The sequence below is a fragment of the Gossypium raimondii genome, chromosome 6, assembly GCF_025698545.1.
Source record: "Gossypium raimondii isolate GPD5lz chromosome 6, ASM2569854v1, whole genome shotgun sequence".
NCBI classification, from domain to species: Eukaryota; Viridiplantae; Streptophyta; class Magnoliopsida; order Malvales; family Malvaceae; genus Gossypium; species Gossypium raimondii.
Genome location: NC_068570.1, coordinates 57,088,536 through 57,116,415, shown reverse-complemented (window position 1 = coordinate 57,116,415; position 27,880 = coordinate 57,088,536). Strand labels below are relative to the sequence as shown.

The window sequence follows — 27,880 nt, the reverse complement described above, 5'->3', positions numbered from 1 at the left end:
CTTCACTTTTAATTTTTTTTATTTTTTTGTTGTTGTCTGTTATACCCTTTTTTAAAAAAGAAAAAACTAAACAAAGGAAAAAGGTACCTGTTCGTTTCAAAGGCCGGCGTCGGTGCCTATCTTCACCATCGTCGGAGTCGAACATGGAGAGAGGCCTCTTCTTTTTTTCTCTTCTCGATCTCGCGGTGGAGAAGGCCAAGCCTTCGAGGAAACTGAAAGGGGAGGGCTGAAAAGCCCATTTCACGCAACTCCGGCCATTGGCCGTGGAGGTGGCGCGTCGGAGGCCTGAATCCAAGGCCGAAAGCCTTGAGGGAGTGAGGGAGGAAGAGAGGTTTCAATTTTTTTTTTGAGAAAAAAGCAGAAAATGAAGCTAGAAAAAAAATTTTGGGTTTAAATAATCATTTCAAAACGGCGCCGTTTCGGCAAGGGAGACCTGCGCGCGACCCGACTCACTCCAGGGAGGATTCACGCGTTTTCAACTTTTGGGTTATTTACCCTTTTAGTCCTTCTCCATTTTTATTTGTTTGCAATTGTTTTTTTTTATCTTTCAATTTTGTCGCATAACTTTAATCCTGTTTCATTTTAGTCCTACGCAAAGTGATGCGTTTTGGAGTACGGGATATTTACTATTTCAGTCCCTCCGTTTCATTAGCGTAGTGTAATTCGGTCCTTTGCCTTATTTGATTCTGATTTATCCCCTGAGATTTTGTTTTATTTGCAATTTAGTCTTGTCATTGTTATTTCTATTATTATTAAATTAGTTTTATTATTATTATTATTATTATTATTATTATTATTATTTATTATCATTATTAGTTTTATTTGCCTATTTATTTATTCGTTACTATTGGGTTAACATATTGATTAGCTTTGTTTTTGTATTTTTGTATTTTTTATTATATATATATATATATGTATATATCTATATATATGCTTTCTACTTGTACATACATTTTATAATCTATTTATATATACATACAAAAGCATTTTTATATTTTATATTTTATATATATATGTCTATATATCTATATGCCTTTTATTATTTTCCTATATATATATACACATACGTACTTTTATTTATATATATGTACTTATGTTTTCATACTTTATAATTTATATACACATATATATACCTTTTATATTTTTATAGCCTTATTCATTTCTTTATTTATTTCTTTATTTATATTTTCATTATTATTTTGAATGAATATTTTAATTTTATTTTGTATGTTATTGGTTTATCCTTTTATCTAATTTATTTTCATTGCTATTACTCATATTATTTATGTTACATCATCGTATTCATTTTTGTTTTGTTTGATATTGACATTGTGTTTTATTTCATGTTAGATTAATTTTATTCGATGCATAAATTATGATTTTTGAATAAGCAAAATCTTGTATTTAGATTCGAGAAGGTCGTACCCTAACTTACTGGGTTTCGATTTTCATAATAAATCTAAATACACGAATCTTTTCAAACTCAAGTTTTAAACAATCTCGGGAATTAAGAAAAGATCGTGTCCTAATTTACTGAGCATGTTCCCTTTTCTAAACCCGAGATAATCAAACATCTTTTAAATAAGTAAAGTTTGACATTCATTCGCATATCGGGAATTCGAGACATTGTGTCCTAACTTACTGGATATGATGCTTTCTTTCTCGATTAACGTGGAACGTGCCCCTTTTCTCAAATTTTTCAACATTTTAATATAAGGATCGTATTTTTAAATTTCTTTAAAGTTTTCAATTTTTCAACACTAAGATATTAAGTAATCAACTAGGTACCAATTTTGGGTGTATCGAGGGTGCTAATCCTTCCTCGTGCGTAACCGACTCCCGAACCCGTTTTTCTGAATTTCGTGGACCAAAACCGTTGTTTTAATAAAATCAAATCGTTTATTAAAAACAACCACTTTTTAAGGTGACCCGATCACACCTTATCAAAAAGGATTGGTGGCGACTCCCGTTTTCGTTTTCATTTTTCAAAACCTAAGTCGACCCCGTTTTCATCCAAAAAATGGTGTCAACACCTGTTTCAGAAAAAAAACTTAAAACTCTCTCCCCCTCTCTGTTTTTCTCTAGGTACTGCCCATTATCCGGGGAGGTTCCAACCGCCGGTTGTCGTGGACAGTGGTCGGACGCCCCCAGGTATGATTCCCTTTTTCTTTTCTTTTTTTATTATATATGTCTGATATATATATATATATATATACCTATATATATAGTTTTTGTTCACATTCAACAAATACAGTGTCTCACTGCAACTATACAGTAATCAGTGAACTTAAAAAGAAAAGAGAGATATGGAAAGGTTTCAGGAACAGTAAGGAGGCGATGTTGCAGTAATTCCTCGATCAATTGGTGGAGGAAGCAACCTCATAGCTGCTCTTAATGTAGAGCCCGACACCACCCCCTAGAATCCTCCTCTAATAACAACAGTGACCCCAATCATGATTAGATTCCATTTCTTTATATATATTTATATATATATATATGAGAGAGAGAGAGAGAGAGAGAGAGAGAGAGAGAGAGAGAGAGAGAGAGAGAGAGAGAGAGAGTGTTTATTTGGTTTGTGATTGATGTTTCTATGGGAGTTTTTTTAGAAACCTGGATGGAGAATTTTTTTGTCATTTATAGGCCCTGGTTTCCTTGTTTCATTAGCTTATCTTGATCTTGGAAACTATTAGCCATTGCCACTCTTTCTCCTTTGATTTTAATGTTTTCTTATTTGATCATAATTTGATTGATGTCATGTCACAGTGGAAACTGATTTACAAGTAGGAGCCAGCCATGGATATGAGGTAATACTTAAATTCAAGATAAAGCATTTATATTTATAATATTCTTAAATGTAACGACATGAAACCTTTGCAATCTTCAGCTGCCGTGGGTGGTTTTGATCGGATTAGTCTTTGCTCTCATAATCCAATCTCTTGATGCAAATCTTGGAGTCAGCACTGGTAATTGATTATATACATATTTTATACTAATAATTAATAAAATCTCCATTTCTTATGTTATAATTTAGCTTTATTTAACTTTTCAGGCAAACACTTCTCAAAATTGTGTAAGGCTGGGTACCCAAGAATGGTGAAATATTGCTTATGGATACTAGCAGAGATTGTTGTCATAGCTGCTGATATACTTGAAGGTTTCTTGTCAGAATCATTAAATTATTTTTATCTGGGGGTACATAACTCCAAATTAAGAACCGTTAATTTTCCCATAAACTAGATTCACATATCTTCTTACCATAAAATTTTCTGAATTTTTGGCTTATCCAAATAGTAAATTTTATTCTTTAAATTTTCTCCTATTTCACTGCTCGACAGTTTTGACCTCTCTTCACTAAAAATTAATTATCTCATTGTATAAAATTCAGATATTGTTTTTGTTTGTTTCTCTTGAAAATAGACTCATTAAGGATTCTAAACATATAAATTTTAGCCCATAATTATTTTTTTTACAATTTTTGACAATTTTCCAAAGTAAGAATAGGGGATTCCAAAATCATTCCAACATCCCAGACGTGGTCTTACACGATAACACATAACGAAATCCTATGTCATGACATATGTATCCTAGCTATTCCTAAAGTTCGTACGGGACTTTCGAATGTTGTAACTTGATTGAATCAATCTCGTAAACATATTTCCCTAGCTTATAAACATTCGACCAATACATATTTATATGCATAAAATTTAATTCAACATATAAAATTTACATATATTAAAAATTAACAACATTTATATGCTTACCTCGGATATCGACGGACGAAATAAAACGACTATTCAATTATTTTTGTTTTCCCCCGATCCAAATCCGTTTTCTTTGGTTCTTGATCTAAACATATTCAAATTTGGCTATTTATATTTCATTCAATTTAAATCACAAACACATAATTAGGGCATTTTGCACTTAAGCCCCTAAAATTTACATTTTCACAACTTAGTCATTTTTTCACAAAGCAAAAAAAAAATATACACATAATTTCACTATTTCATGCTTAGGCCGAATCTTCCTCATTCTCATACAAGTCCATGGATTTCATTTATTTCACATTTTAGTCCCTCAAAAATACTATTTTCACAATTTAGCCCAAATTACTCAAATTCATCAAAAATCCAAAGACAAAACCTTATAATCTATCACATATCTTTTATTTTCTATCATCAAATAACAGAAATCACAAGCTATCATCAATAGCAAAACACAAAATCATCATCAAATTCAAAAATTAAAACATGGGCTTTGTAGATTTCATATCAACGATCTCAAAAACGTAAAAAACTATCAAAAACCGAGCTAAAATTCACTTACAAATTATTCATGCAAGTGTTGAACTCTTTAAACAGTCATGGCTTCTTTTCTTTTCTTGTTTCGGTTGAGAATAGCAAAATATGAACATAAATTTTACCTTTGTTTTTTTATTTGTAAAAAAAAAATATAACTTGTTTATCAATTTACACATTTATCCTTTAATGAAACATATAAAAAATGGTTTTAACAACTCCACTACCGTCCACTCAAAAATAGCTATGGTACATTTATCCTTTTTCTCATGTTGTACTAGCTGAACTGTAATGTTCTTTTATATATGTGCTGCTATAATTTTACCGGGTCGTTATACATTATCTTAACTCACACGACTTGTACCTGATGCAAATGTCTATATATACATGACAAACACAATCCAAACATGAAAATATGAGTTGCATTTTACTAATATCTCTTGCGACTTGTGCCTGATGTGATGTCTATATATCCAAACATGAAAATGTTGGTTCCAATTTACATATCATGAAGATGGTAGTTATATAATTTTACGTTCATGTGTTTTGGTGTGATTGCAGAACAAGGATGGTTTTGCTGAGGGGAAAGACCTGGTTGTGTCTGTTATGTCTGCAATGGGGGAAGACATTGGTCCTAAGTAGTTTCAAATTCATTTATTGCAAATCTTAGATGGAACCATAAAAGACTTTGGTAGTACTAAATGCGGTTTAGATGTTTTGTTTTGGGTTTGGATAGACGAAAGAGAATAACAATATAACTAGTTTCTTGTTGTGCTATGGATTACTGTTTTGCTTTTCTTTTCCAATAATTTTTATTTTTTGTGTTGGTAAGTTTGAATTGTAACATTTAAATTCTAGCTTTTAATTGCATATTACACTTGCATTAGTTACCCAATATATATTAATGTAGCAATTTAGGTTTGATATATCATTTAGTACGAGTTAATACAATATACTAGTTTTTTTAATGACAAATTCTTATAATTACACTATTGTTTATTTTAATTTAAATCTCATGTTAAATATATGTATCACAAGAATAGATTGGATAAAAGTAGGATCAAATTAATATACAAATAAATGTTTTAATAATGAAGAAGTAAAATCAAATCAATATAATATACAAATATTCATATATTTGGAATTTAATAAGATAAAACTTTTATAAAAATTCAAACATTTATCAAAAAACTTTTAAATTGAACATGTAAAAACTCATGAAATTTTGTGCTTTCAATTTGCGCTTGAAAGTTAAATCAAGTAGGTCTTAAAGTTAGACCAAACGATTATATGCACTTGGACAATGTTATTGTTATTATGTGGTGTACTACTAATTATGCATTTGGATAATATTATTAATTTCTAGTATTAATTCTAATTTGGAAGCTGAGTGCCGCAGCATCAACACCTCTACCCCAGAATATATGATAGGACACAATTCACACGAGGGGTTTTGAGAAGACATAAATGTGGGAAAGCCGATGGCCTGGTACAAAGATAACTAAATAAAGCCTCCCTCAGCTTTAACAACAACATCAAAAGCCAAAAATTAGATCCCCCAAAAGATAAAATATCTAAGATCAAGAAATCCAAACCCCGTCAATGACCAAGCTCAGCAATCAATGGAGTATATAGCAATAGCAAGGAACCTTCCTTGTTCCCTTTCCCTTCTCTTCTCTCCATAAAAACCCTCCCCCACCATTCCATCCTTTCTTCTCCACCTCTCATACCTTCATTTTCTTTTCTTCCATGGATAACTACACTGATTTTCAAACCAAACACATTAGTTATGCTCTCAATGGCAAAGTAATGCTCTGCACTAGTGTCCTTCTCTTAGTCTTGTTCATCCTCCTCTGCTTCCATAACGACGCTCCTTTCTTCTTCGGGAACCGCCGTCGCCGCTACCTCCGCCGGCGTCGTGCTCAGCACTTGCTCTCCATTTCCGCCGCCATTACCCCTCCACCCTCCGCTGCTGCTGCTTCCGAAGGTTTGGACCTTTCTGTCAATAAAACAATCCCCACCCTTATTTACTCTGACATATCCACTTACTTGCGCCGTTTGCTTGTCGGAGTTCGAAAACGACGAGAAAGCCCGCGTTTTGCCCAATTGCAGCCATGCCTTCCACGTTGACTGCATCGACATGTGGTTTTATACTCACTCTAACTGTCCACTGTGTAGAGCGCCAGTCCAGAGCTTAGTGAAGGAAGATATTGCAGCAAGAGATTGGATTATGAGAGCAAAGACTAATCCGATCAAAACCGCCCACAGCAGCTGACTACCAGATAGCTTACATTATTGGGCATTTCCTTGAAACTGAAACACAGCATTTATAGTGACTACCAAATAGCTTACATTAAATTCATGCATTGCGCATTTCCTTAAAATTATAAGACAATTTTGGAGGGATTTAAGGGCACGCACGTATGCATGCATCCATGCAAAACAACCAAAGCTTTTTCCCTCACGGTTTGGCTACAAAAGTTTTCCTTGATTTGCTCTTGTTCATCTATTTGTTGTGATCATAGAATATAATAAAAATATAATGTGATAAATGATAAATTTAGCATTTTCATGCCACACAATATACACAAGCATAAATTTGCAGCTCGAAATCCATGTTAAACCCCTGTTTTCGCAGTCCAAGGGAGATGGACAATGCAAATATCCCAGCCACTTGACTCTTAATTTCGGCAATAACACTCCAAGGAAACAATATGTAGAATTCAACAACAAAATTTAGCAAAAAAATGGCGATAACCCAGTGATTAAGGTATTAGTCTTCCAGGGAACCTATATTTGAATCATGTCACACCCTTTTAGCTTTCCTTTTAATTTGTCCAACTTTGAAAAATTGCAGTCATGCTCCAAACTTGGAAAAAATTATAGTAATCCCCCAAATGTTTGTAAACCTTAGGAATTCACACCAATCCAATCCCAACTATCCGATCTCACACTACCAAATCTCGCTTTATCCAAATTATTAATTGCATCCCACTTTTCTTTCTCAAAAAGAGATGACAAAAATCTTGTTTCACTTGATAATTTAAATGAATATAAATACCAAACTTTATTATATACAACGTAGAATTGTAATGTTTTGGGATAAATTTATCATTCAATAAAAACATGAATGTGGTAGGGAGTTGACTACATTCCGTGATCAATCGTCTATCATTTTAGAGAATACTCGTGACAAGATGATTAATCACTATTGTGACGCTCATGATGGATATCTTAACTTCTTTAAATAATTTTAACAAAATATGAAAATTTCAAATGATAAAATGATAAAATAGCATGACTTACAAATTAATTATCAAAATGACATGTTTTGTATAATATTTTGCATTCTTGTATATGGAGTATACGAAACCGATAAAAATATCTTAATTATTAAATATATAATAAATTAAATACACGAGTCTGTCTTTCATGTATTTTTCGAAACAAAATCTATGAGCAAACACGAACCGGGTCAAGTATATTTTATTTATTTTATTATAAATTTTAATAACTATGTAACGGTTGAGGTAATTTTTATTGGTATCGGACACTAATAATTTATATCTCATGCTATTTTCATAATTTTTTTATTGTTTTTGAGTTATTTATATTTAAAAAAAGTCGGATTTGAAAAAACCCATAAATAAATTGAAGTTTGACTATAAATTTGGCAATGATTGACAGAAACATGTGAGGGAACAGGATGCATTTTCATCTTTTCACCATTGATAAGCTGTATGTTATGAGAAAGGGAGACTAAGATAATGAAGACTAGATGTTATGTGGCTTAATATATATACTTTGATATTTTTGGTTGCATTGGACCAGCCAAACCATCACATGTTTGGTTTGTGATTGATGTTTCTATGGGATTGGAGAAAAGTTTTGATCGGATTAGTCTTTGCTCTCATAATCCAATCTCTTGCTGTAAATCTTGGAGTCAGCACTGGTAATTGATTATATACATATTTTATACTAATAATTAATAAAATCTCCATTTCTGATGTTATAATTTAGCTTTATTTAACTTTTCAGGCAAACACTTATCAGAATTGTGTAAGGCTGGGTACCCAAGAATGGTGAAATATTGCTTATGGATGCTAGCAGAGATTGCTGTCATAGCTGCTGATATACCTGAAGGTTTCTTGTTATTTAAGTCATCATTTACATCATGAGTAAATAGTTCAAAAACCAAGTACTGAAAACAAGATATATGATGCATTTATATATATGTGGCAGTGATTGGTACAGCCTTTGGATTGAATATACTATTTAACATCCCAGTATGGGTTGGAGTTTTATTGACGGGTTTAAGCACTCTTCTCCTCCTTGGCCTGCAGAGATATGGGATAATTAATTTGTGTCTGTATATCTAAATGTTAAATTAGAGGAGGTTAATATTTTCTAATAGTCTTGTTTTGTTGAATATGACGTATATAATGAAAAGGTGAGGAAGCTGGAAATGCTGATAGCGGTGTTGGTGTTTGTAATGGCGGGATGTTTCTTTAAGGAAATGAGTTATGTAAAGCCACCAGAATCAGGTGTGGTTAATGGCATGATTGTTCCTAAACTTAATGGGCAAGGAGCCACCGGCGACGCCATTGCCCTCTTGGGTGCCCTTGTTATGCCGTAAGATGAACATTATAACATCAATCACTTTCTACTTTACTTTTAAAATTTTTATAAATATTTTGAATTTTTTTATAATTTTTTTGAGAGAGATATCAATTTGTTCATTTTCAAAATTGATATGGACCAAAAGAGTATTTATACCAATTTGTTATTCGAATTATTCGAATTGTAAAATTCAACCCAACTTGAACTTGAAACTCGAATTAGTTATTTGAGTTGACTCGAATAACTCGATTCGATAATTCAAAATTCAATTTTTTTTCCAAATTGAATCGAGTTTTGTTCACCCCTACATATATTGTTATATAATTTCTTTTGAAAATCTTGCCCATAGAAAGGTTCCTTAGAAGATTTTCATGTGCACTTCACATGAGCCACTAATAAACTCTCATAAAATCTTCGAAACTTGACTTTATAAGAGCAGGATCAAATCTCATCGAATCACATTTCAATAAAGCTCTTAATTAATTCTAACTACAAAAAAATGGTGTGAATTACAGGCACAATATCTTCCTTCACTCAGCTCTGGTGCTCAGCAGAAAAGTACCAAACTCTGTTTGAGGTGTTAATGTAAGCCAAAGTAAACAATATCATCATTGAAAGTGTAATGCTATAGTTCAAGTTTGTTAATGCATGCTTAGTTATGGTTGCTTTCATTGATTTGGTCAGGATGCCTGTAGATATTTTCTAATAGAGAGTGGAATCGCCTTGTTTGTGGTGTTTTTAATCAACGTGGCGATTGTCTTGGTGTTCACTACGGTCTACACAGCTGATAATATTTTCAGTGCTAATCAGAAATGTTGCAGTGTTCTTAATCTCAACTCAGATTCTTTCTTTCTCCAGGTCTGAAATTACTAGTTAAACAAACTAAAACTTTTCATTAGCAAACCAAAATTGAAGGTAAGAAACTGCATTTTGGCCAATATTGCAGAATGTGTTGGGGAAATCTAGCAAAGCCCTTTATGTCGTTGCCCTTTTAGCATCAGGGCAAAGCTCTACCATTATAGGGACTTATGCAGGACAATTTATCATGCAGGTTTTGCAAATTAAACCATTTTTTAAATGTTGTGTTAATTAATCATTAATCTAATGACAAATAATGTACTGTATCATATGATATTTGTTTCTTTTTAGGGTTTCTTAAATCTTCATATGAAGAAATGGGTGAGGAATATAATGACTAGGTGCATTGCCATTACACCTAGTCTCATTGTGTCCATCATTGGTGGATCTTAAGGGGCCGATCGACTAATCATCATTGCATCAGTTAGAATATATCTAAGATCGATTTTTTTTACAAAGCATATCGCTAACCCCAGAATAACAAAGGGATTATAAATAACAGATTCGAATCCAAACTTGTTAAATTCATGGTAAACCTGCTCATGGGCTGGGTCACCTACTTAGGTCCGAAGGTCTGCCTTAAAAATATGAGGGTTTGGACAAAATACGAGGCCCGAAAAATGGACTTGGTTAAAATTTAAGGCCCATTTTCTATATAGGTCAGGCCTTGAACAAGATTTTTTGGCCCGAGCTTGGCCCGGTCCGAATATTATGTTATAAAATAATATTATATTAATTATATATGATAAATAATAATTATCTATATTTATATTAAATAATTAATCTGATAACAATTAAACCTATTGCCCATGGCCTAAAAGAAACTTACCTAAATAATTCAACCCAAAATATAAAATTTATTATATTTATTTGTGTTTTTAATATAATAAAACATTCATTATATTTATGATAATGTTTTTTAATATAAATACTTTTTAATGTGTTAGAAAATTTTTATTTTAGCATTTTTTAGTGCATTTGGTGTATTATATTTTTCAAATATCTTAATTTTAAATAACAATTAATCTAAGAAATCAAATATGGACTAGCTGATCGGGTCCGAGTTTACTTTTCTTAAATCAGGTTGGATTTAGGCAAAAAAAAAATCCATTTTTCGGACCAAACTCAAAAAATAGTCTAAATGCCTTGCATAGGCCCGACGCATGAGCACTTTTAATTTTTGAGTTCATCAACGAATTATTTTATCAATATATATATATTAAGCTAAAACTACTTGTAAATTTAGTAATGGATTTTGTGGGCCTTAAATTTTAACCAAGTCTATTTTTCAGGCCTCGTATTTTGTCCAAACCCTCCTATTTTTCAGGCAGGCCTTCGGACCTAAGCAGGTGACCTAGCTCAAAAACAGGTTTACCATGAATTTAACAAGTTTGGATTCGAATCCGTTATTTATAATACCTTTGTTATTCTGGGGTTAGCGATATGTTTTGCAAAAAAAAATCGATCTTACATATATTCTAACTGATGCAATGATGATTAGTCGACCGACCCCTTGAGATCCACCAATGATAGACACAATGAGACTAGGTGTAATGGCAATGCACCTAGTCATTATATTCCTCACCCATTTCTTCATATGAAGATTCAAGAAACCCTGAAAAGAAACAAACATCATATGATAAAGTAAATTATTTGTCATTAGATTAATGATTAATTAGCACAATGTTTAAAAAGGGTTTAATTTGCAAAACCTGCATGATGAATTGTCTTGCAGAAGTCCCTGTAATGGTAGAGCTTTGCCCTGATGCTAAAAGGGCAACGACATAAAGGGCTTTGCTAGATTTCCCCAACATATTCTACAATATTGGCCAAAACACAGTTTCTTACCTTCAATTTTGCTTTGCTAGTGAAAAGTTTTAGTATGTTTAATAAGTAGTTTCAGACCCAGAGAAGGAAAGAAGCTGAGTTGAGATTAAGATCGTTGCAACGTTTCTGGTTAGCACTGGAAATATTATCAACTGTGCAAACTGCGGCGGACACCGAGACAACCACTACGTTGATTAAAAACGCAACAAACAAGGCGATGCCACTCTCTATTAGAAAATATCTACAGGCATCCTAACCAAATCAATGAAATCAACCATAACTTAGCATACATTAACAAACTAGAACTATAGCATTACACTTTCAATGATGATATTGTTTACTGTGGCTTACATTAACACCTCGAACAGAGTTTGGTACTTTTCTGCTGAGTACAAGAGTTGAGTGAAGGAAGATATTGTGCCTGTAATTCACATTTTTTGTAGTTAGAATTAATTAAGAGCTTTATTGAAATGTGATTCAATGAGATTTGATCTTGCTATTATAAAATCAGGTTTCGAAGATTTTATGAGAGTTTATTAGTGGCTCATGTGAAGTGCACATGAAAATCTTCTAAGGAACCTTTCTATGGGCAAGATTTTAAAAAGAAATTATATAACAATATATATAGGGGTGAGTAAAACTCGATTCAATTTGGAAACAAAATTGAATTTTAAATTAATCGAATCGAGTTATTCTAGTCAACTCAAATAACTAATTCGGGTTTCAAGTTCAAGTCGGGTTGAATTTGATAATTCGAATAATTCGAATAACAAATTGGTATAAATACTGTTTTGGCCCGTATCAATTTTGAAAATGAACAAATTGATATCTCTCAACAAAAATTATAAAAAAAAATTCAAAATATTTATAAAAATTTTGAAAGTAAAGTAGAAAGTGATTGATGTTATAATGTCCATCTTACGGCATAACAAGCGCACCCAAGAGGGCAATGGCATCGCCGATGGCTCCTTGGCCATTAAGTTTAGGAACAAACATGCCTTTAACCACACCTGATGCTTGTAGCTTTACGTAACTCATTTCCCTGAAGAAACATTCTGCCATTACAAACACCAGCATCGCTATCAGTATTTCCAGCTTCCTCACCTTTTCATTATATACGTCATATTCAACAAAACAAGACCATTAGCAAATATTAACCTTCTTTAATTTAACATTTACATATAAAAACACAAATTAATTACCCCATATCTCTGCAGGCCAAGGAGGAGAAGAGTGCTTAAACCCGTCAATGAAACTCTAACCCATACTGGGATGTTAAACAGTATATTCAATCCAAAGGCTGTACCAATCACTGCCACATATATATAAATGCATCATATATCTTGTTTTCAGCACTTGGTTTTTGAACTATTTACTCATGATGTAAATGATGACTTAAATAACAAGAAACCTTCAGGTATATCAGCAGCTATGACAACAATCTCTGCTAGTATCCATAAGCAATATTTCACCATTCTTGGGTACTCAGCCTTACACTTTTCTGATAAGTGTTTGCCTGAAAAGTTAAATAAAGCTAAATTATAACATCAGAAATGGAGATTTTGTTAATTATTAGTATAAAATATGTATCTAATCGATTACCAGTGCTGATTCCAAGATTTGCAGCAAGAGATTTGATTATAAGAGCAAAGACTAATCCGATCAAAACCACCCACAACAGCTAAAGGTTGCGAAGGTTTCATGCTGTTGCATTTAAGAATATTATAAATATAAAGGCTTTATCTTGAACTTAAATATTACCTCATATCATTCGTTAGATCCTGCTTGTAAATCAGTTTCCACTACGACATGACGTCAATCAAATTATGATCAAATAAGAAAACATTAAAATCAAAGGAGAAAGAGTGACAATGGCTTACAGTTTCCAGGATTAAGATAAGCTAATGAAACAAGGAAAGCAGGGCCTATAAATGACAAAAAATTTCTCTATCCAGGTTTCTAAAAAATTCCCATAGAAATATCAATTACAAACCAAATAAACAACCTCTTTCTCTCTCTCTCTCTCTCTCTCTCTATATATATATATATATATAAAGAAATGGAACCTGAACATGATTGGGGTCACTGTTGTTATTAGAGGAGGATTCTGGGAGGGTGGTGCCGGGCTCCACATTGAGAGCAGCTATGGGGTTGCTTCCTCCGCCAATTGATTGAGGTATTACTGCAACATCGCCTCCTTGATGTTCCTGCAAACTTTCCATATCATTCTTTTCTTTTTAAGTTCACTGATTACTGTATAGTTACAGTGAGACACATGTTGAAGAAACTGAAACACTGCATTTATAGTGCAATATGTACTTAACTTATCCAACATTTGACTACCAAAGAGTAAAAGTTGGTTGCTGATTGTTTCAATAAATTTGCTACTCATGTGGGCTGTCATGTTTAAAAATTTAACATCTTTGTCAATATTTTCATTAAAAAAGCAATTAAGCCCTTTTTAAAAGGTTGTTGGTCAAATTTAATTAAAAAATAAAATAAGGACCAAATTAGCAAACGATGTAAACTTTAAAAGCTAAATTTATTTGTCGAAACTATTTTTTTGAAAAGGGGTCGACTGTTTATTTAAAACGAAAATGGATTCGCCACCAATCCTTTTTATTTAGGTGTGATCAGATCACCTCATAATTTAATCATTTTAATAAAAGTTTAAATTTGCTAAAACGGTAATTTTTGGTCTACAAAATCCAGAAAACGAGTTCGAGAGTCGGTTACGCACGAGGAAGGATTAGCACCCTCGATACACCCAAAATTGGTACCTAATTGATTACTTAATGTCTTAACGTCGAAAGTTAAAATTTTTGAAAAGATTTTAAAATACAATCCCTTTTTTATTAATGTTAATTTTAAAAACGCTTGAATTAAGCAACAAAGGCCCACTTGTCCCGCGATAACAATATGCCACATCCCGTAATGTTAGGATGTGGCATTTGAGCCCTCGAGAATAAGCTTGCCTTTGATTTTTATTTAAAACTTAGGTATTTTAAATTTAGAAGGATGTTCGGTTGTTTAGATTTAACGAGAAAATCGAAACCCCATAAGTTGGGGTACGACTTCTCGAATTTCCAAAAAACATGAAACATTGCCTTATTTTTAAAAGTTACTTTTTTTTTAATAAAAGCGATTACAAAACCTAAATGATAAGTGCTATTTAGTTGAAATATAATAAAATGACCTATTACGGATAAAGGAAAAAAATTAAACGCGACCCTTGAAGTGATTTTAATGAAATGTGATGGACTGATAATATACAACATGGGATAATAATTTACTTAATAAAATGTTATACTAATGAATCACAATAACATGAAAATACGAATAAACAATTATAATACACATAATGGCAATAATCATACAGACATGTCACTTCAATATCAATATTAACAATCAAAGAAAACAAAACAAAATAATATGTAAAAAAATTTAAAGTAAATAATATAAAAGGTTTAAAATAAATGATAAATGAAACAATTTAAAGTAAATAATATAAAAATTTTAAAAATAATATATGAAAAATTTAAAATAAATAATATACAAATTGGTTCAAAATAAACCATATGAAAAAATTTAAGATAAATAAAATATAAAACAGTTTAAAATAAATAATATATAAAGCAATTTAAAATAAATAATATATATAATAGTTTAAAATAGTATACAATAAAACAGTTTGAAATGAATACTATATAAAACAATTTAAAATGAATAATGTATAAGTTTAAAATAATAATACATGAAAATAAAACTTAAAATAAGTAATAATAAAACAGTTTAAAATAAGTAATATATGAAAAGATTTAAAATAAATAAATAAATAAGAATTTTGCAAAGAGGTTGAAATTAAACAAATTAGGGACTAAATCATAATAAAAATGAAATTTAAAAGTGAAATTTATGACAAAATAAACAAATGAGGACTAAAATAAAAAAATGAGAAAAGGCAGAGGACCAAATGGGCAAAAAAATCCTGGACACATGTCCATTTTCAAAGCGTCAGTGGATTAGGGACTCGATTGAAACGCGCCGTAATTTCTGGGGTCAAATTTATAAAATAAATAAATAAGAAAAAGGACTAAATTAAAAAGAACAAGAATGCGAAAGGGCCAGGGGCGTAAATATCCCATTGTACAAAAACACGTAGGTCCCCCTAGAGAGGGTCGGGTCGCACGCGGGTCAAGGCTAAACAACGTCGTTTTGGCGCTGGTGACCCTGGTTCAAAACGACACCGTTTTGTGCCTTTATTTAAATAAAAAATATTATTGAACTCATTCAGCCATTCTATAAAAAAAAATTCAAAGCTTTCCCCTTCTCTCTCAATCCTCTCCTTGATCAACCATGGGCACCGCCGCCCATCCACCGCACCGCTGCCGTGGCCAGTGGCCAACGACGGACAAAATGGGCTTTTTAGCCCCATTTTCAGCGATTTGAAGGCCAAGCCTTCCCATCCCAAAAGATAGAAAGAAAAGGTCCCTCCCCCTCGCTTTTAGGTCCGATTTCAATAACGGAGAAGAAACCTCCGACGACGAGACCATAGGATGATTCCAATGAGGTTTTCCTTCTTCTTTTTTTATATTTTCGTAGGTAAAAATAAAAGAATAAATATAATAAAACTTAAAAGTAAAAATAAATAGAAATATCAAATGAATATCACCTTCTTAAAAAATTATAAGTTCAAATCTTTGATTTTTTTTTTGTATTCAATCTTCCGGGAAAAAAATAACCAAACTACAATGTGTTTGTTTCTATTTTTTGTCTTTTTCTCTGTTGTTTTTACTGCTTGTTGGCTTCTGTTGTGTGTTGCCTTGGTTTTGCAGGTGTTAGACATGCGTAGAGGAGGCGTATGGTGGCCAGGGGCAGGCCTAGGTGGCGAGTAGGAGCGGCAGCTAAGGAAGGTTAGGGGATAGGGTTTATTTTTTGCTAAAATGTTAAGATAGTGGGCTAGTAGGCTGTTAGGGTTTTTTGGTTATTGGGTTTGGGTATTGGTTTTATAGTTTTTATATTTGTTTAGGCCTTTATTTATTTTGATTTGGTTTTTTTTGTTTTATTTTGGTTTGGGCCCAGGCCAAAATTGGCCTCTTACAGCTGCCCCTCTTTGCTCGTTGTCGTGTAACTGGAATGGAACAAAGACTTCAAAAAGGGCCAATTTTGCCCTGTCTTGCCAAATCTCGAATTTTTTTTGTGCTTCTCTTCTTCAAGTAACCTCATTCCAACCCACTGTAACTTCAGGGGTATTAGAATTTGAAATTTAAATCTACTCCACTGCAACTTCAGAGAAATAATATTCGTCATTTTCAATCTGCTCCGCTGCAACTTCAGGGAGATAAGATTTGTAGCTTGTAACTTTAGTCTATTCCACTGCAACTTCAAGGAGATAAGACTTGCTATGGTAGAATTAATCTAACCCACTGCAACGTCAGAGGTATAGGACTTGTTGCTTTAATTTGGTCCACTGTAACTTCAGGGAGATAAGATTAGTATTTTCAACATGCTCCACTACAACATCAAGGAGATGAGATTTGTGGTTTTAGTCTGCTCCACTACAACGTCAGGGAGATAAAATTCACCATGATAACTTTCATCCGACCTACTGCAACTTCAGAGGTATAGGATTTATGATTTGTAGCTTTAATCTGCTCTACTGCAACTTCAGAGAGATAAGATTTGCTATTTTTAATATGTTCCACTATTCCAGTACAACTTAAGGGAGATAAGGTTTGCTATGATCTGCTCTACTACAACTTTAGAAAGATAAGATATTTAATTTATAGCTTTAATCTGTTCCACTGCAACTTTTGGGAAATAAGATTCGCTATCTTCAGTCTGCTCTACTACAACTTCAGGGAGTTAAGACTTATAACTTCAACCTGCTTCGCTACAACTTCAGGGAGATAAAGTTTGATATGACTGCCCTACTGTAACTTTAGAGAGATAAAATCTGTAATTTATAACTTTAATCTGTTCCACTGCAACTTCAGGGAAATAAGATTCATTATCTTCAGTTTGCTCCACTGCAGCTTTAGGGAGATAAGACTTGTAACTTCAACCTGCTCCACTGCAACTTCAGGGAGATAAAGTTTGCTATGATCTTCAATCCATCCCACTGCAACTTCAGGAGTATAGGATTAGTGGCTTCATTGACCTGTTACACCATTCTCTAGGTAACATGACTTGTAGAATCCATTTCATGGACCTATTTATACTTAGTGATTAGGATGTCTTGATCAGAATGAATCAAATACTCCTAACTAGATGTGTATGAATGATATTTGCATGAATGCAGATTATCATTTTTTGAGAATGATCCCTTTTTAATACTTAAGTTGTCATTATTCATTGTTCATCAAGGTTCTATCATTGACATATTACGTTGCCTTTTTGCTCAGCTGGTATCTTTGACAGAAAACCTGAAGAAATAGTCACAATTTAGACATTCTTTCCCAAATGTTTCCAATTCTTAAATTTGGTTAGTTCTAAATAATAGTCCTGTTTCAGGTCCTCGTACTATTTAGAAGCTTTCAGAGTAATATGCAGAACTCCTTTTGCTTGAATATTATTAGTCCATTAATCGTTATTTCAATGAAAAAAGCTTAAAAAAGATTATCGTAATGGACAAGATGAAATTTTATTGAGAGCAAAGCTCGAAATGAAAAAATTAATCAAGATAGCAATTTTTGTTAAGATACGAAATGAATATGATGAAAGTAGGTGCCCCAGATATCGTAGCATGAGCTTCTCTGCATAAAACTTCTCGATGACCTTTTGAACTTAATACGTGTTTAGAAGTCCTAGAAGACTTTGTTGATGCCCCAAGATGTAACATCCCTCCTTCTTGTTAATTCAGAGAGGACAGGACTACCACATGCCCCACCTTTGATCAAAAATTTGAATTGCCCATTCCTGGGTTTTTAGTTTAAAACCCTTTTGGTTTCAAGGCACCCTTTGCGGGTTTTTACCTTGGCCTCTCCTTTTTCTTTTTCTTCTTTTTTTTGAAATATTTTTTGATTGAATTTGAACTCATAGGATTCGACAAGACCTTGTTATCACTCCTAGTCAGTATTAATACTTTTTTAGATAAGGGCCTTCCACATAAGGTCTTTCCCGATTTAGCATCCACTTTCTTTTGAAGTCTTTTTGTATGGGAAGGATCTTCTTCGATACCAGGTCCCCCTAATGGAATTCTCTAGGGCAAACCTTTTTGGTGAGCTTGCATCACTTTTTTTTGGTACATTTGACCATGACAGATAACTTTAAACTTTTTTCTTCAATTGAGATTGGATCCAAAAAAACGTGAAGAGAAAGAATATCGACTTCAATGGGCAAAACTGCGATAAGCCAAAGAGAAAGTCGTTGCCCCGGTAGAGGTTTTCTTTGCGTCCACTGTACCGTTCATTTTGGGGTGATATGGTGTTAATCTTGAAAAGACTGCAAACTTCTTATATCGCGCTGTTGTTAGTGCATTGTCAAATATGATCCTTTTTGGCATTCTATACCGACATATGATTTCTTTTTTCAAGAATTCGCTAACTATCAACTTTGTGACATTGGCATATGAAGCAGCTTGCACCCACTTAGTGAAGTAATCGACGACTATAAAGATGAATCGATGCCCGCTAGAAGCTTTTAGCGAGATCGGCCCAATGACATCCATGCCCCACATAAAGAAAAGCCATGGATTCCATTGATTCTTTGTAAGGTAGGATCTGTTTCTCATCTTTCTCTACCATCCTTAACAAATCAGGAGATAAGCTACAGTCTCGGTCATCTTCAAAGTCCTGAGGTTCCTCTGGGCACATATCTTGCTCAAAAGGAGGTTCTGAGCCAATAGCAGTGTTGCTCATATCATTGATATCTGGAGACTTATTATAGGGACGAAGGAAGATCAAAAGAAACTAAGAATATTTATCTGTATAGTATGATTATAAATGAAATGGAAACAATAAAGGAATATTTCCTCGAAGTGAGAAACAAATATGCATTTTGTTGAAATAAAGATGTTGGGCATAAGCCTATCTCACCAAAGGATTCTTATTACTCCTAGGCTTGGAGCAATAAGCGTGTTTTGGACATTACTCCTAATCAGGTCTAAAAAATCCAAAGATCTTTTCCACAGTCCCATTGTTCAAAACACTCCCAGGTGTATAAAGGCAAATGTCTGATAAATTCTTTTCCTCGGCTCCCTCTTCGGATACGGCATTAACATTCAAATTCCCTAACACTCCTTCCGGGCCTTTGACTTCTTCAAGGAATTCCAACTCTTTAATATCCATTAGGCTCTGCACCAAAGCTTTGAATTCAGCGCACTCCTGGATTTCATGACCTTTTTCAACGTAGAACTCACAGTAGCTCATCACCCCTTTTGGTATCTCCTTCGAATTCTAAATGATTAACCCCATGTTTATAATTTGTTTCAAAACCCATTTCAGTGGGGTTTTTACTTCTGCAATATTGGTTTTGGTTCTCTTTCCTCCATTCTCAATTATCGCGTTGACCCTCAACTTTTACATATTATATCAATTTAATCATAATTTTAAACATTCACGTTCTATAGTTTGATTATTTTGATCACTCTTGTTAAAATCACAAATAGCAAGTTGATGTGACAGTTAAAAAATCAATATAATAACAAGTTTGACCCTCAACTTTTACATATTATATCAATTTAATCATAATTTTAAAAATTGATATAATAACAAGTTATAACTTTTTTTTCTTATATTAAATTCATGCATTGAGCATTTTCTTGAAATTATAAGACAATTTTGGAGGGATTTAAGGGCACGCATGTATGCATGCATCCATGCAAAACAACCAAAGCTTTTTCCCTGCACGGTTTGGCTACAAAAAGTTTCCTTGATTTACTCTTTTTCATCTATTTGTTGTGAAACCGAAATATCATAGAATATAATAAAAATATAATGTGACAAATGATAAATTTAGCTTTTAAAGGTTACATCGTTTGCTAATTTGGTCCTTATTTTGTTTTTTAATTAAATTTGACCAACAACCTTTTAAAAAGAGCTTAATTGCTTTTTTTAATGAAAATATTGACAAAGATGTTAAATTTTTAAACATGACAACCCACATAAGTCGCAGATTTATTGAAACAATCAGCAACCAACTTTTACTCTTTGGTAGTCAAATATTGGATTAGTTTGTACATATTGCACTATAAATGTAGTGTTTCAGTTTCTTGAACATGTGTCTCACTACAACTATACAGTAATTAGTGAACTTAAAAAGAAAAGAGAGATATGGAAAGTTTGCAGGAACATCAAGGAGGCGATGTTGCAGTAATTCCTCAATCAATTGGAGGAGGAAGCAACCCCATAGCTTAAAAAATCATAACGATTTTTAATAAAATTATTAAAAAATCGTTATGGTTTCTACCAATTGATTCCTTCACCAATTGATCGAGGAATTACTGCAACATCGCCTCCTTGCTGTTCCGGCAAACTTTCCATATCTCTCTTTTCTTTTTAAGTTCACTGATTACTGTATAGTTGCAGTGAGACACATGTTGAAGAAACTAAAACACTGCATTTATAGTGCAATATGTAACAACTTATCCAATATTATTTGACTACCAAAGAGTAAAAGTTGGTTGCTAATTGTTTCAAAAAATCTGCAAGGTAAACCTATTGAATAAACCAATAAACCATTGTTATCCCGTGTAACAGATTGACCTCTGAAAAACAAAATCTTATACCTAAAAGACTACAACCTCGGAGGAAGTTGTTCGGAAGATCATTTTAGGACAACTTCATAGAAACCAAAATTTTATGTAAAGTATTATGAATTAAGAAAAAAAATTGTAGCTAAGTATTTGTTGAATGTGACCAAAAATTTTTATTGTTAAGATGAATCAAGTCTTTTATGGGAATTTAAAAATTTGTTGCTGTCTTTCCTGTTAGATGATGATACTATCATAGTTGAAACTGAGTAGAAATCTTAATTTGTAGAGAAAACTAAGGGGGAGAGGGAGAGGGAGAGGGAGAGGGAGAGGGAGAGGAATGAGGCGGGGGATTTTCATTTTATTTAATATTAATATAAAAAATTTAAATTTATTATTATATTTTGTGAAAATATTTATTTATTTTATATATTAATATTTTTGTCAACAATATTATTTTTATTCATGTATATTTTAAATTTATTATTATATTTTTGAAAAATATTTATGTATTTTATATATTTAATTCGTTGAAATTTTTAGAATTAGTATCATCAAATTGAGAATATTTGTAAAGTTTGAGGGTTAGTTTTTTAAAATTATGATTAAATTGATATAATATGTAAAAGTTGAGGTCAAACTTGTTATTATATCGATTTTTTAACTCTCACATCAACTTGCTATTTGTGATTTTAGCAAGAGTGATCAAAATAATCGAACTATATAACGTGAGTATTTAAATTATAAACTTTTTTTTTATTTTAGGTGCCTAAAATGATTTTTTTACAACTGAGTGACTATAGTAATTTACCCTTTAAATTATATAAATTAATCAAAGTAAAAGTTTTTATGCATTGCACAGGTCAATTAGTTGTTTAACAAAGTTGTATAAGGCTCCGTTTGTTTGCCAGAAAAATGATTTCTGGAAAACGATTTACTTTTCTGGTGTTTGGATGAATCTGAATAAAATATTTTCTGTTGATTGGCAGATTTCCTGAAAATATTTTTCGGAAAAGCTGTTTTTACATATATTTAATAAAACTATTAATGTAATCCCATTGATCCCCAAGTCAAGCAGGGCACTAGCCAGACTTTGAATGAAACATTCAAGTGACTAAAGATAAAAGCAAGCAGAAGAACAAGCTGCTCATTTATTTTTATTGAATTTGATGTATTGTTGTATTTACTAAAACTATTAGAAAAAGGACAACCTTTCTATAAGTCAATTAGGATAAGACACATTTCCCATGCATACTTATTTATCCTCGTGCAATAGCAGGCAAGCATGCTCACACATGCATGTGTATGTAAACATGCACATGCATGTTTGTATCTCTCTAACGCTTAGTGCTTGTTTTCCTTTTACCTGTGGTCTGTATAATTAAAGGCAATATTAGAATGCATGACATGTCAGATGTAGCATACACATAGGGTATAGTTTCAATTACTTATCTTCGGAAAAATTTAGAATATAAAAATAAAAGGAACATGGAAGAATCAAAGCCAAACACATAAACATGCAAGAGAAAAAAAAAAACAGAGAAGACAAACAAGAGTATCAACTTGCATAATTATATTTGCATAGTGCAAAGCAAGGCCAGCAGGCCCCAATCTTTGGTGACCGCTCTCAGATCCTTCAGGTGATTTTTGATACTCTATAAAATTCCAATGAAGGGGAAAAAATCATTGAAGTAAGAAATCATGTCTGATAAGCTTAAAAGTAAAAGTTTCTTTCAATTCCTTCTTCTGCATCAGGTATATTACTCAACCTTTTATTCTGGTAAATGGCCAGAATTTTTTTTCTTTTGTTTGTAACTATTGAAAGAGAAGCTAATGAAAGAAATTAAAAGATAAAGAAACCAAAGGACACAGAAGTTGGGCATGCTTTTTGGTCACCTATTGCCTTGAATGAAAGATGTGCCTAGGCACAAAAGATAAGCAACTAAGGTGCTCTGCTTGATTTGCACTGCACCTTATCACTTTGAGATCACCGAACTAAGTGGTATCAATCATGCTCTTGCATGACTTGAATATTCAAAACTTAAAAAATAGGAATATTACTTGAATGAGTACATACCATTACTACCAATGGCACAATGGATCTCCAAGATTAAGTAATGGACAATATCAACAAGTTTCTCCATGACCTGCAACCAAAAATTATAGTCTGAACAAGTAGCAACATCACATTTTGGTCGACAGTACATTTCAGTAAACTAACTAATTAGGCAATAGTGTTTTTGTTGACAGCTCATCAATTCCTGATTTCTTGCTACCTGATTTCTAGTAATTTGTCATATTCTAAGCATTAAAATAGGATAGTGGCTCAGAATTCTTCAATAAGTGAATTTCTTTCTGTTCTCTTTTACAGAAATTCTTTCTATTCTCTGTTTTCAGTGTTCTGCTTTTCTAATAGGAAGAAGTATTTGTTATAAGAGGATATATGGAAGAAGTAAACTGCATCTACCTCTTCCAAACTTCTGGACCAAAGTGACTTTTTCTTTAAATTTCTTACTTGCTTTCTTTGGCTTTTCAGATCAGCCTTCAAGATAGCAAGGCTGTCACCTGCATATCACCTGCATATTTAGTAGTTAGCAGAGAAACACTTCCAATCCTATACACAACTTCTCCCAAGCTGAATGTTATTGTTACTACAAAAAATTCCAAATCCAAATATTAATATATTCCTACAAACAAGTTAGAGGTTAACTACTTCATCTCTCTTTCTCAACTTCTCTTCATCTTTATTATGTCAGTTCTCACTTTTGAGAAGTCCCAACAACAAAGGAAGCTAGTTTTCAGGGAAAAAAAATAAAGAGCAAAGAAAACCATGATTTTGCAACATCAGTAAGGGAACTCCTTTATTTTTTGAAAGTCCTATCTAAAAGACTAAAACATCAGTCTCTTATCTTGTTCTCGGTTAACGAGTGACTATCTTTTTAATTGCCTCTCCTCGTCATTTTAAGCTAGTTCTAAGATATGAGAAAGCCCAACAACAAAGGAAGCTAGCTTTGAGTGGAATAAAAGAAAAGAGCAGAGGAAACCATGGTTGACCCACCTTCTGCTTGTATTGACATGTAGCTTTTTCAATCATGTCCAAGATTGTGCCGCATCAATAAGGGAACTCCTTTTGTTTTTCAAAAGTCCTATCTAGAAGACTAAAATATCATCCTCCTAGCTTGCTCTTAATTTATGAATGACTATCTTTTAATTGCCTTTTCTTCTATGACCACAAACTCATTTCAGCATATTTATTCCAGCAGCATTCATCTTATGGCATATCATCTTTAATGATCATTTTACAAAAATTAAAAATGTTTATCCAATCAGTATCTTTATTTGCAAGAGATCCACCAATGATGGACACAATGAGACCATGCGTATGATAATACACCTAGTCAGTATATTCCTCACCCATTTCTTCATTTTAAGATTCAAGAAACCCTGAAAAGAAACAAACATCATATGATAAAGCTAATTAATTGTCATTAGATTAATGATTAATTAACACAACATTTCAAAAAGGGTTTAATTTGCAAAACCTGCATGATAAATTGTCCCGCATAAGTCCCTGTAATGGTAGAGCTTTGCCCTGATGCTAAAAGTGCAACAGCATAAAGGGCTTTGTTAGATTTCCCCAACACATTCTGCAATATTGGCCAAAACACAGGTTCTTACCCTCAATTTTGGTTTGCTAATAAAAAGTTTTAGCATGTTTAATTAGTAATTTTGGACTTGGAGAAGGAAAGAAGATGAGTTGAGATAACCTAATGAAACTAGGAAACCACGGCCTATAAAATCAAAGGAGAAAGAGTGGCAATGACTTACAGTTTCCAGGATCAAGATAAGCTAATGAAACAAGGAAACCAGGGCCTATAAATGACAAAAATTTTCTCCATCCAGGTTTCTGTAAAAAAAAAAAAAAAAAGATCCCAATCACAAACCAAACATGTGATGGGTTTGGCTGGTCGAATGCAACCAAAAATATCAAAGTACATATATAAAGCCCCATAACATATAGTCTTCATTATCTTGGTCTCCCTTTCTCATAACATACAACTTATCAATGGTGAAAAGATGAAAGTGCATCCTGTTCCCTCACATGTTTCTGTCAATCATTGCTCCAGTATCCAAATTTATAGTCAAACTTCAATTTATTTATGGGTTTTTTCATATCCAACTTTTTTTTAATATAAATAACTCAAAAACAATAAAAAATTTTACGAAAATAGCATGAGATATAAATTATTATCATCCAATACAAATAAAAATTACCTCAACCATTACATAATTATTAAAATTTATAATAAAATAAATAAAATATACTTGACCCGGTTCGTCGTGTTGCTCATAGATTTTGTTTCGAAAAATACAAGAAAGACAGACTCGTGTATTTAAATTTATTATATATTTAATAATTATATAATAATTAAGATATTTTTATTGGTTTCGTATACTCCATATACAACAATACAAAATATTATACAAAACATGTCATTTTGATAATTAATTTGTAAGTCATGCTATTTTCATAATTTTATTATTTTGTGTTATTTATATAAAACCTCAAATCCTTAAACTTTTATGAAATTTTAATTAAAAATGTTTTGAAGTATTTTTGTTTCATAAAAATAACATTTGGATAAAGTTAGATTTTTTTTAAAGTTAAAAAGATTGATAATTTTTCTTTGTAAGTGAAAGGTGATATTTAAAAGTAAAAGATGCGATAGGTTTTTTTAGATAATTTTTCGGGTTAGAGGATCTCTCATCTCATCACATCCTCAAGAGCTTCAAAAGTAGGTACCATATTTTGAATTAAAATGACATGTACATAGGCAGTTCAAATGGTTCCCATGTATTAGGGACTAAAATGTAAACTCTTAAAATTCTATCTATTTTGAGTTACTTGAAGTATTTTGGTATATATGAAATGAATTAGTCAAACTATAAGTATGTTTGCAAATATGGTTGGTAAGTTAAAATACTATGTACATGTGTTTTAATTAAACAGTATCTAGCCATAATAGTTTTGGCACCAAATGTAATAGTCTTATACCGGGTCTGTACGATTGGACCAGGTATATGGTTGTTACATAAAATTTACATCGTTTGCTAATTTGGTCATTATTTTGTTTTTAGTTAAATTTGACTAACAACCTTTTAAAAAGAGCTTAATTACTTTTTAAAATGAAATATTGACTAAGATGTTAAATTTTTAAACATGGCAGCTCACATGTACTTCATGTAATTTTTTATATTTATTTTTAAATTTTGAGTCTTTTTTTAATATTTTCATACATTTTAATTTTTTTGACAAATAGTTCCATGTCTAAATAAAATATATGTGGACAATCACACAGACAGAGGCGATTTTAGGGGGGTTGGCATGGGCCTCGGCCCCCTAAAATGAAAAATTACCATTTAGGCCCTCTAAATTTTTTCAAAATTTTAATTAAGTAAAGGTAAAATTACACTTTGGCCCCCCTAAAATTATAAAAATTTAATTTAATCCTTTAAAAATTAGAAAGATATAGACTATAAAAATTAAAATTTCATTTGGACCCCCCTAAAATATAGTTCTGGCTTCGCCCCTACATGCAGATTGCCACACCATATCATTAAAAAATTAATATTTTAGTCAATATTTTAGTAAAAGAATAATTGAACTACTTTTTAAATATTAATAACCAAATTTAACTCAAAGAATAAGGACTAAATTAATAAAAACATAAACAATATACCTAAAATAAAATCCAAAATGAAATTTCAAATGTATGTGGAGCTAAGCTCAACTGTACTGGTGTCCCCCAAAAAAAAAGAAACATTATTTTCAAAATCTTAATTAGATAAATATTCAAATACATTAATATTTCATGGTGTTTATCCAATAGTATCTTTCTTTGCAAGAGGTCCAAAATAAAATAAAATTAAAAATGATACAACTTTGTTAAACAACTAATTGACCTGTGCAATGCATAAAAACTTTTACTTTGATTAATTTATATAATTTAAACACTCACGTTGTATAATTTGATTATTTTGATCACTCTTGTTAAAATCACAAATAGCAAGTTGATGTGACCGTTAAAAAATCGATATAATAACAAGTTTGACCTCAACTTTTACATATTATATCAATTTAATCATAATTTTACACATTACAAGGGACCAACTATTTGATGAGGCAAAATACAATCTAACTCTTAATATAGAAGTCTCTATGGTACTTTTACGGTTATTTCTCTCAATTACTTTCTTTTATTTTTTGCCTATTTATGTTCTTAGCTGATAATTATATCTTTATCGCATCGCAGGTAATTGTGATTTCATGGATTTTAGGCATTGGAATCATTGGCATCAACGTGTATTATTCAATAGCATCGTTTGTAGACTGGTTGGTTCATAATGATGTACCAAAATTAGGGAATGTATTCATGGGAATCATTGTGCTTCCTTTAATGGCGATTTACATTATTGCAGTCATCTATCTAACATGCAGAAAAGACATTGTTGTTACATATGTGGAGCCCCAAACAGATGAAGTAGCAGATACCTAGGCAAATCCTTTAGGTTGACCAAACTTGTCTGT

The 27,880-nt window shown here is 32.1% G+C and overlaps 1 long non-coding RNA gene and 1 pseudogene across 7 annotated transcripts; one reads left to right on the top strand and one right to left on the bottom strand.

The window, feature by feature from the left end:
- The first annotated feature begins 143 nt into the window (after positions 1-143).
- On the top strand, positions 144-27,848 carry LOC105772144 (metal transporter Nramp5-like; annotated as a pseudogene).
- LOC105772578 (hypothetical protein) lies at positions 10,585-25,375 on the bottom strand. Of its 7 annotated transcripts, none has more exons than XR_008197008.1 (8): positions 25,120-25,375; positions 24,834-24,938; positions 23,759-24,735; positions 23,369-23,438; positions 13,012-13,807; positions 12,803-12,912; positions 12,523-12,655; positions 10,585-12,021 (listed from the first exon to the last, which is right to left on the bottom strand). It is a non-coding gene; the product is annotated as a hypothetical protein (long non-coding RNA). The 7 variants fall into 7 exon arrangements; XR_008197009.1 differs by lacking the exon at positions 10,585-12,021 and having other exon boundaries at positions 12,029-12,655; positions 13,012-13,116; positions 13,362-13,807; positions 25,120-25,373; XR_008197010.1 differs by lacking the exon at positions 10,585-12,021 and having other exon boundaries at positions 12,029-12,655; positions 13,012-13,116; positions 13,667-13,807; positions 25,120-25,369.
- Positions 27,849-27,880: the final 32 nt, after the last annotated feature.